Source organism: Nelumbo nucifera, chromosome 1 (assembly GCF_055504915.1).
Source record: "Nelumbo nucifera cultivar China Antique chromosome 1, China Antique-T2T, whole genome shotgun sequence".
Taxonomy (NCBI): domain Eukaryota; kingdom Viridiplantae; phylum Streptophyta; class Magnoliopsida; order Proteales; family Nelumbonaceae; genus Nelumbo; species Nelumbo nucifera.
The window spans coordinates 48,558,898-48,569,939 of NC_142649.1; the positions used below are offsets into that span (position 1 = coordinate 48,558,898).

General features: G+C 41.4%; 2 long non-coding RNA genes across 2 annotated transcripts; both read left to right on the forward strand.

Moving 5' to 3' along the window:
• The first annotated feature begins 1,091 nt into the window (after positions 1-1,091).
• LOC148803224 (uncharacterized) lies at positions 1,092-3,489 on the forward strand. The gene is made up of 3 exons (XR_016081367.1): positions 1,092-1,602; positions 2,123-2,228; positions 2,591-3,489. It is a non-coding gene; the product is annotated as an uncharacterized LOC148803224 (long non-coding RNA).
• Positions 3,490-3,598: 109 nt separating this feature from the next.
• On the forward strand, positions 3,599-5,015 carry LOC148803225 (uncharacterized). The gene is made up of 3 exons (XR_016081458.1): positions 3,599-4,043; positions 4,508-4,742; positions 4,842-5,015. It is a non-coding gene; the product is annotated as an uncharacterized LOC148803225 (long non-coding RNA).
• The last annotated feature ends 6,027 nt before the right edge of the window (positions 5,016-11,042 follow it).

Consider the following 11,042-nt stretch of genomic DNA (forward strand, 5'->3'; position numbering starts at 1 on the left):
GCATTCAAGTTCTTAAGCATTCAACTCGCATTCACAGCATAAGTACTGAGTTAAGCATCGGAGCGACCTTGCCGGATTAGCTACCCTGGGTTCTCTGATCCACTGTTTTGCAGAACGGTCCAACTCGCTGCCCAATTGGAGTTCGGATCGCCTTCCAGCTAGAAGTAGCCAAATCGCGCACCATCAACAACCATTATTAATAAAAGGCAGAGAGATCTTAGAACTCAAAACTCGTAACTCCACCTTTGCCCTCCAAGGCAATAACTAACGACACCAACACCAACACCAACACCAGAGCCACCAATACCTCCTGTCAATCTGCCAATGAAAGCCTAGAAGCTCAACTTTTTGGTTAACAGAAAATCCATCGTCACCCATCAGATGACGAGAAGAAGAGTAATCCGTCTTTGCACTAGTTCTGTCCAAGCCTCAATCTCACTAGAGACTAGCACTTGGAAACACTCTGAGGCAACCCACCAATAAGTAGAAGCTTGCTTGACTTTTCCTTACCAAAAATCTCTTCTAGAATTAACCTTGATAGATTGTTTCTTGAAAGATCAAGAACATTAAGCTTCGTGCAATTTCCAGAAGAAGATGGTTCTAGAAACCGAATTACCCCTTAATAAGGTCTATAGAAATTTCAAATTACCAACCTACAATGGAATTGGCCCTGATAACTGGTTCTAATCAAGCTTAAGAGGAGTAGTTAAACTTGTGCAGTTACTTAACTGCCATGGAATAGAACCCCCGATAGATGAAGCTGCTCAACACTACAAGAAAATGTGTCTATGGCTATTACAATGTAACTACAGACATAAAAAGCCGTAGCTAAAACATGAGATATTGCCGCGGATATAATCTTTAGCTACGGTTAATTTGTCTGTAATTGAATATTACTTTTTTCCGTGGCAAAAACCTTTTTATAGATACCGGTTTTAGTTATCCGTAGTTGGAAGTTAAAAAAGTAGGAAGCTGATCTCTAGCCATGGGTCATTTGTCCGTAGCTAAAGAGTTATCCGTGGTTTATATGGTTATAGTTCATCGAAATTGACCTCACTTGCGTCCTTCATTCAAGGAGTGAAAATTTTCACTATAGCGCGCCTCTCAAACTCCCAATGTCTTTTCCCTCCATTACGAGACTTTTCAGTTTCGACGGGACTCCCAAATTTCCAATCTCTTTTCCCTCCATTATAATCAACTTCGACTAAATATTTACTCCCTAATTCACCCAATTTCTTTTGATCTCTACACATAGAGAATTATACTCAAATTAGTGAATAACTCTCCCAACCTCTTCCCTAGTGCATTCTTCTAATCTTGGTGTTTTGCGTGTTGCATTCTCCTTGAAACCGAGTTCCAGATCAGATATTTTTGGATTTGCAGAGGTCGATTCGATGAAAGACACTTGCAGAAGTTAAATAAGGTTCTTGTATGCTAAATATTTATATGTGCGTCTATTGACTTACCCTCTCTTTAATTTGATCGTTTGTGTTTGTTTCACGAAAACAAGGTTGAGTTTAGAAACTTCGGATAGTAGTGGCTGATAACATCAACATCGAGTTTTTTCTCCATCCTCTAGCTATTTCTCTCATTGAATCGCTGGTTAGTCTCTCTCTATCTTTCTCTATGGCTTTAATACCAGAGCCGTACAATCACTCTTGTTCCCTGTGAGATTAACAAAGAATCTGAGACTATTGAGGAAGTTCCATCTACTAGAAATTGTAAATAATTGGGCCTTTAGGTTGATGGAAATATCTCCATCTCATCATACTGATAATCAATGACATATAGTGTTTAAGCCCTAAAGTTGTAATGAAAATCTGAGTAAGAGAAACCCTATATATGAAGTGTATCTACAAACAATCCTGGTACCCACATTTATATCTTTTGCAAATGTAAATATATTTTGGTTCATGTTTATTACTTGGTGATATCTCTATTTGCTAAGGTTAGTTTTTTATTTTGATTAGAAACTTCTGATTTATTTCGGTATTTATTCGGACTTAATATAATTGCCTTCCTTCTTGGAAGTCCATTTATTCTAATAGTTTAATTATTTTTTGAATTTCTATGCATTTTTTTATATTTTGTATGTTGATTTTTTTTTAAATTCTTTCTGAAGTTGGGTATGGAGTCAAAATGGTTAACTTGGTCTTGGCCACACTAAAGACCCGCTGGTGCCACAAAAAAGTCCAAGAATTCCAAGTATTGAAGGTTATCTTCTCAATGTAAGGATATTTCTGTTCTTGAAAGGCAAATTATTATTCTAGTGATTTGACAAACACTATCATTACTTTAAACATTTGTCCAAATCCTAGTTGAAAGTAATAGACAAGAAAGTTGTTCTGATTTGGGTTAGATAAATAGGAAGAAAAGGAGGAAAACATGTAATAGTTTTTTCTTGATAGAAAAGAAAATACTCTACTTGGTTTCAAATGATCCCTTGGTCCTCCCTTAGTGGATTAAACCCAATTCTTTGGACACAAGAAGATCCTACTCACCAAGCAACTTGGTTGGATTCTTTGGTGAAAGTTTGATATTAAAGTTGCAAACTCTAATTTCTACAAAAATAATTCCTCGAGGATGATAGGGTCCCAGAAAGTAGTAGCTGGTGCTGAGAGGAAAGAGGACGACGAGTCGACCTTTTTTGTTACTGTCTCAAAGAGGTGGAATGTTGAAAAATCCAAAGAAGCAAGGTGGAACTTGGAAGGTTCAGTGGAATGACAGAAATAGTAGCAAGCTTGTGAAAATTTTGGAATTCAAACCAAGGTAATCAATTAATTTTTCCAACCTCATGCCATCTTAATCATTTTCATGGTACATTAACTGTTTGATTCCATTACTTGGATCAAAAGAGTAATTATGATGTTTCTATTTTTTACTTTTAGCCATAACTTGTTTTATTTCTATGGACGAGATTTTGTAACTCTATCCAGACAATCATTTTCCCTATGCAGCTTTGAAAGGTGGAATTGGATGAATTTGGTCTTATGAAATTTAATTACAGAAAAAAAATATTATATCTTAAACGCTCGATATATGAAATGCTTTATCTGTAGCATCTAATCTTGATATCAAAAATATTAAAATGAAATTAAATGTTTTGATTGTATAATTGGCTTTGGTTTTAAGTAGCCTTAAAACATAACTAAAACAATGCCAAAACTCTCAAATTAAATGATAGGTAGGGGGCCCTTTATCTATTGATAGGAGCTTTTAGACAAAAAACTATGAGAAACCACCACTAAGGCCCACACTTCATTTCACCTCCCAGCACAATTGTTCAGCCAGCTACAGTCACTCCTCTGTTGCTACCATTATTTAACTATGCAGTATCCACCAAAGGAACCACGACCTAGTGCTCCTATATTCAGCATTGGCTCTAAAAATATTAACGAATCATTTCCTTTTACAACTTTAACACCCTCTATCTTTAGTGAATCATCAATCCTTCAATTTGGAATTCAGCAAGGCTTGAGGATAGAGACTAATTAGCATGTGAAAATTCATCCTTGGTGTGGGAACTCTCTCACGGTACCTTGGTGTTCACGAACATGATGGGTAAGCACTCACTATACAGAAAGGTTTACCTGAAAACGGGAACTCTCTCACGGTACCTTGGTGTTCACGAACATGATGGGTAAGCACTCACTATACAGAAAGGTTTACCTGAAAACGGCTCTGAACCTTGTCTGACAGAGGCCAAAGGGAAAACTCATGTGATGAGTGGATATGATCTTTCACAAAAAGGTGGTGGGGTTATGCAGCTGAAACAGTTGGCTCCATGCACCTATGTGATTTTCCACATTTCCAGAGACAACTCGCAGTCTCCGTCACTGAGAAAGGAGGGAAATCTCAGAGATGAATAAATGGAAATGGAATGTAGATTAAAATCCATATCTATGTAATGAACATGAATCAAATTAGGTTGTGGACTGATGTTTGCTCTTTTATCAGAAAATGGCAAATGGACAATTTGCAAAGTTGCTTAACGACAACAAGCTGAAGGGCCCAAACTATGCCGACTGGTACAGAAACCTTATGTAGGTCTTAACCTTTGAAAAGTTAGATAAGGTAGCCAAGAATCCTGCCCCGGATCATCCGGGAGATAGGGCTTCTGAGGCCCGGAGAAGAGAATACCAAGAATGGGAGGAGAAAAACTCCCTTGCCCGCTGCTATATCATTGCCTCCTTGGACAACCCAATTCAGAGGCAGTTCGATCAGATTGAACGTGCCAAGGACATATTGGACAGTCTCAAGACAATGTACGAAGAGTAGAATCATTCTACTCGGTAGAAGGTCTTGAAACAGTTCATGACCACGCAGATGTCCAAGGGCCAACAAGTTCACGACCATTGTCTCCGGATGATGGGTTATATTAATGAACTGGAGGCTCTTGGATCCGGGCTGGATCTGGTAACACAGATCGATGCTATTCTCAACTCTCTGCCTCCATCCTTTAATCCATTCATCATGTATCATGAACAAGCTGAACGTCAGCTTGTAGGAACTCAGAAATATGTTGCAGCGGGCTGAAGAATTGATTAAAAAGGATGAGCCCATTGCCATGCTTGTTGAGACTGGAAAATCGGGCAAGAAAAGGAAGGCAAAGAGAAAGCCCCAGAAGAAGGCTGCCAAACCACAGAAACAGAGGAAGGACAAGGCATCAGATGCTTGTCATTTTTGCAAGAAGACCGGCTACTGGAAAAGGAACTGTCCGACCTACCTGGAATCCAAGAAAGGTAATCGAAACTTGTGTTATAGAAACCAACTTATTGGTAGCTTTTGCGTCCTAGTGTATTGACTTCGGGGCTTCAACTCATGCGTGTAAATCACTGAAGGGGTTGAAGGTAAGCAGAAGGTTGAGTGAAGGAGAAGTCACGCTCTACTTGGAGACTACTGCAACTGTTGCATCTGCAGCCATAGGAACTGTGGAGTTACTTTTTAGAGAAGGAACAATTGTTTTGAAAGATTGTCTTTATGTACAAAATTTAAGGAGAAATTTGATTTCTGTCTCAAAACTGTGTGCATATGGTTATTCTTTCTTCTTTAGTAATACGATTACTATTAAAAGAAATAACAGATTCATTGCATACAGGGAACTGGACAATGGTCTCTATGTTCTACATCCTTCTGTAGAAAATAACATAACTGAAACTACGTCGGCTGAAATCCCCAAGAAAAGAGCCCGAGATACTGTTAATCCCACGTGCCTGTGGCATTACCGACTTGGCCACATCAGTGTTGACTGAATCACAAGGTTGGTAAAGGATGGTCCTTTGGATTTTCTAACTGTAGAAGATCTTCCCACATGTGATTTTCTAACTGAATATGATTCAGATCTAGAAACCTCCTAATGAGATTAGGAGAAGGCTAATCTAATCTGTAGAAAAGATAAGGGTTTATCCTTATCATCTAAGGGGATGTCTGATCCAAATATGATTTGGGTTAGCAACTCCTAATTGGATTAGGAGCTGATCCTTTGGGTATACAAAAGGAGGGGGCAGCAGCCTTTAGAGAAGACATAATCACATAATCAGATCCTTTTCAGAGCTGAAATCACAGAAGAAAGATTTATGCAATCCCTGCAAAGATCTTTCTTGCCGCCTCCTTCCTGCAGCCGCCAGACATCCAGTTCGATCTCTAATTGTGGGAGAAGTCAAGATTCGATCTTGACATCAGTTCTTTGAGAAAGAATTGATAGGAAGCTGTGCTCATGTGCCATCCTGTTGTTTCTTACGAAGGATAGAGTTCTTGGAGAAGAACACTGTTGATTCTGCTCCATCCTACACTGTGCCATCTTCAGTGGGAGCAGTCTTTGGATCCTTCCTTTGGCGTGAACACCTTTGTTGGGAGATATTATTTCTCCGTATCAGGTATAATCCTCTCCTACTCCTTTTGGTTCCGATCTGGTTCAGTTTATGGTTCAAGATTGATCATTGAAAATATGATTTTCTAAATAGGGAATGCGATTCCCAGTTGAAAGGGAGAGAAAAATTTTTGAAATTCGCCCCTTTATTCCGCAAGATTTGGGCATCCATACGATGAATCTCTCATCCCTTCAATCAAAACTTGGTTATGTTGGGACAATCCAAGAATTCATCTGAGTGGGTGATCATAGTGACAAGATCAGCCCCTTTGTCAGACAATGTGAATGATCGGGGATGCACTCTCTTTGATGGAAACCTAAATTGTCGACAATTGATTTCAACCATTGAAATTTGTTTTTGCAAAATATATTTATATAAAGATATACATATATATATTATGGTTTCAAAATGTTTGCAAAAGCTTTTAATTCTCGGGATCCATGTGATTAGAGAGTGCAGCACTGTACCTTGCGGCTAGGGGAAAGGTCCTATCTTGTCAGGCAATTTTTGCTCATTAAGGGCTGAGAGGTTAAGTGTAAGACCATTGAGGGTAATACCTGATGGGCTAATCTTGCATTTGCCCACAGTCCTTGAGTTGTAATAAGGTGGCCAGACCCAAGGATCATTTAGTGTAAATGTTGGGCCCCTTAAGAGCCCATGGTGATAGACTCAAGGGTTCACTGTCTCGTACAGTGAATTCGGCCAGGCCTTGTAACAATGGCTGGGCTGAATCCATGTGACTGATGTGTAGGTCAATGTTTGGGTCCCATGCCATACAAAGAGAGCCAACTAGGCAGCATGTTAAGAGGTTAAGTGAGCAAATAAGCTTAATGGGCCTAAAGCCCAATTTGAATTGGGCTTAAATTAGTTAATTAAAAGGAGCCAAGAGAGGATTTATAATCTAATTAGGATTAGCTGAAGAATAAGATAAGTCTTATCCAATCAAGAGTCCAGATCCAAATATCAGATTTGGATTAAAGAACCCTCTCCTAATTGGATTAGGAGGCTGATCCCGAGAAGGCTATAAATAAAGGGGGCGAATTCCTCAGTTACAAACAACAGACATCAGAAACACTCCATAGAGTTCTTCCCTATTCTTGCTGCCCCTACCTAGTTCGATCTCCACTTGTGGGAGTAATCAAGAATTGTTCTTGATAATGCTTCTTGGTAGAAGAAGCAATCTGAAGTTGTTATCATCATCCCTCTACTCCATTCTTGCTGAAGAATTTGGTTCTTGTTGAAGAGCCGTCCTGCTGATCCTGCTTCACCACACACTATGTCATCTTCAGTGGAAGCAGGTTTTGGTTTTCTCCTTGGGCGTGAACACCTTTATTGGAAGTTACTGCTACTTCGTATCAGGTATATCCCTCTCCTCCCTTTTAGTTTTAGATCTAGTCTAGTCTGGTTTAAGATTGATCCTTGAAAATATAGTTTTCTAAAATAGGAAATACGATTTCCAAATGGGAGAGAGAAAATTTTTGAAATTTTGTCCTACCTTTCTACAGGATTCAGCCATCCATGTGATGGATCTCTCATCCCTTTTGGAGGTATAATCTGAAACCCAACCCCAATAAGTGTGCCTTCAACATCACATTAGTAAAGTTCCTAGGCTTCGTCATCACTTAGAGAGACATTGAGGCTAATCCTAAGAAGATACAGGCCATACTAGACATGGCACCTCTGTGGATGATGATGGTGACAAATGCTCACCGGCCGAATAGCAACCCTCAATTGTTTCATGTCAAAGTCAGCTGACCCTGCTTACCTTTCTTCCATGCCATCAAGAAGTTAAAAGAATTCCAATGGACGGAGGAGTGCCAATGCACCTTTGACGAGCTCAAGAAGTATCTTACTTCACCTCCCCTCATTGTCTGATCGACCAAGAGGGAAACTTTGTACCTGTACCTCTCGGACAAGGATGAAGCAATCAGTTCAGTCCTCATCAAGGAAGATGGCATGCAGAAGCTAGTGTACTACGCCAGCAAGGTCCTTTGGACGCCGAGACCAGGTACCTCGAGATAGAGATGCTGGCTCTTGCCCTTGTGGTTTCAACAAAGAAGCTTTGACCATATTTCCAGGCCCACACTGTAGTGGTCCTGATGAATCAACCTCTCAAGGCCATCCTCACCAAACCTGAGACCTCAGGGTGCCTGACGAAGTGGGCCATTGAGCTATCTGAGTTTGACATCTAGTACCAGACAAGGCCTGTAATCAAAGCACAAGATTTGGTAGATTTCATAGTAGAGTGCACCTTCAGCTAAGCCCTTTGCCGCTCCTAGAAGGTGCTGAGGGGTCAAGTGGATGACGAGGCTCAACCTCAGTGGAAGCTCTTTGTCGACGGTTCCTCCAATGCTAAAGGAAGTGGAGCAGCCCCCATCCTCCTCACCCTAGATGATGTTGTCCTAGAGTGCGCACTAAGGTTTGACTTCCCAGCATCAAATAACGAAGCTGAATACGAGGCCCTCCTCATTGTCTGTAGCTTGCTAGGGACCTTGGCTCCTCATACGTCGAAGCCTTTAGTGACTATCAACTGGTGGTGAATGGTGAGTACGAGGCCAGGGAACAAAGTATGTCCAAATACCTCGCCAAAGTCCAAGACCTAGCCCGCCACTTCCAATGCTTCTCCATGCAATGGGTCCCATGAGTTGAGAACGCACGAGCTGATGCTATTTCCAAGTTGGCAAGTACCTCGAGTGGATCCCTTGGCTGGACTGTGTACGTCGAGAAGCTACTTCGGCCCTCCATTGAAGAAGTCCTAGTGCTTTCCATAGAGGCCGAACCTTCATGGATGGATCCCATCGTCAACTTCCTATCAATGGAACGGTTAACCGAAGACAGAAGTGAGGCAAAACGACTCAGATGATAGGCAGCCCACTATACCCTCTAGGAGGGAAAGCTGTACCGAAGATCCTTCACCTTGCCTTACCTCCGATGTGTTCGTCTGGAGGAGGGCAATTATGTGCTACAAGAAATTCATGAAGGCATCTATTGTAACCACCTCGATGGGAGAGCCCTAGCCCAAAAAGCTCTAAGGTAGGGTTACTTTGGGCCTATCCTCCACAAGGACATAGCTAGATTGGTGCAAATGTGTGATCCATGCCACAGGCATGCTAACCTATGCCATAGGCCGGCCACCACTCTCTCGGCCCTCAATAGCCCATGGCCCTTTCCTCTAGCCATAGAGGGAAGAAAGTGCTTTGTTGTCACAGTAGACTACTTCACCAAGTGGGTGGAAGCCGAGCCCTTGGCCGCCATCATGGAGTGAGCCATCCAAAACTTCTTTTGGAAAAACATCATCTTCCACTTCGGCCTACCTTATATGCCGGTAACCGACAACATGAAGCAATTTGATGACGCCAAGTTTTGGGAGTGGTGTGCCTCCCTCAACATCAGGCAACAGTACACTTCGGTAAACTATCCTCAAACCAACGACCTAGCCGAGGTCACCAACAGGACAATACTAGATGGACTAAAGACTAGGTTGGATCGAGCAAAAGGCCTACGGGCTGATGAACTGAACAATGTACTCTAGGCTTACAGAACTACACCTCAGACAGCCATGGGAGATGTTAGACAGTCTTGTATGCCCTTAGCTTCAATCCAATTTGATGTACTTTTGACATTTAGTGTAAATAAATAAAGTGCATGTTTGATTCATGTTGTTTGGTTTAATTCTGTGTATGACCCTAAAACTAGACACTTATAGAGACTCGTGTTAGTTTTAAATGTTCACAGCCATTGGATAAGTCTAGGGAGATTTATCCTGCCAAGGCTGATACTGGTGTGCCACCAAGTGTTGGGATGGCCTATCTCGGCCATCAAGGTAAGACCCAAGGCATATGCAGTATGGGATTACTTGAATCCATAAACCGGACCAGATTTCCAGTATTGCCCTGGACCATGGAGATAGATGGGCAAAACTAGAAAGCTACACCTGACCCCTAGACTCGATTATGATACTTCACTAAGTGTCGGATCAGGCTATCTTTGATATGCCAATCAGTGAGATCCTTAGTGGGGATCAAAACCTGGGTATGTTGGGATAGTTTGAGAATTCATCTAAGTGGGTGATCATAGTGACAGGATCAGCCCCTTTGTCGGAGAAAGCTAATGATCGGGAATGCACTCTCTCTAATGGAAACCAAACTGTCGGCAATTGATTTCAATCATTGGAATTTTGTTTTGCAAAATTAATATATTTATATATATATGTGTACGGTTTCGAAATGTTTGCAAATGGTTTTAATTCCTGGGATCCATGTGAGTAGAGAGTGCGGCACTATTCCTTGCAGCCGAGGGAGAGGTCCTCTCTTGTCGGGCAATGCTTGATCTTTAAGGGCTGAGAGGTTAAGTGTAAGACCATTTAGGATAATACCTGATGGGCTAATCTTGCACCTTCCCACAGTCCCTGGGTTTTTATAAGATGGCTTGGCCCAGGGACCACTTAATGTAAGTGTTGGGCCCATAGGGTCCATGTGATGGGCTTAGGGGTTCACTGAGTTTTTTTAGTGAATTCGGCTAAGCCTTGTAATAAAGGCTGGGCCGAACCCATGTAGCTGGTGTGTAGATCAATGCTTGGGTCCCATGCCATACAAAGAAGCCCAACTAGGCAGCAGATTGGAAACTAGTTAGACACTGAACGTATAATGGGCCAAAATCCCATTTCGAGATGGGCTGATAGGATCACCCATCTATGGGGTGAATCTGAGATCAATGTTAGTAAAAGGATTGGGCCTTTAACCTTATCCACTCTGGGAGACCAAATTCAAATTAGATTTGAATCTGGTAACCTCCTGATAAGATCAAGAGTCAGCTAACATAATCTGTAGATAGGATTAAGATAATCTCCTATCCAAATACTGATTTGGATTGGGATAACTCCTAATAAGGAGGTTTCTTAATCAAGAAGTAAGGAGGAGAAACCCAAGAGAAATATATTAGATTTCGATCCAAGGGTTTTTGTAAAGAAAACTCCCTGCGATTTGAGATAGGATCTCATACAAACTCCAAAGAGAAGAGAAGCAGTTCAGCCATCTCCATCCCAGGAGTTCTCCTCCAGCCGCCGCCGTTCCCTCCTGCAAGATTCGATCCTTGTAGAGGAAAAAAGTCAAGAAATCAGTTCTTGACATCAGTCTTGCAGGAAAGACGGAAAAAGATTCAGTGTTCAGAGTT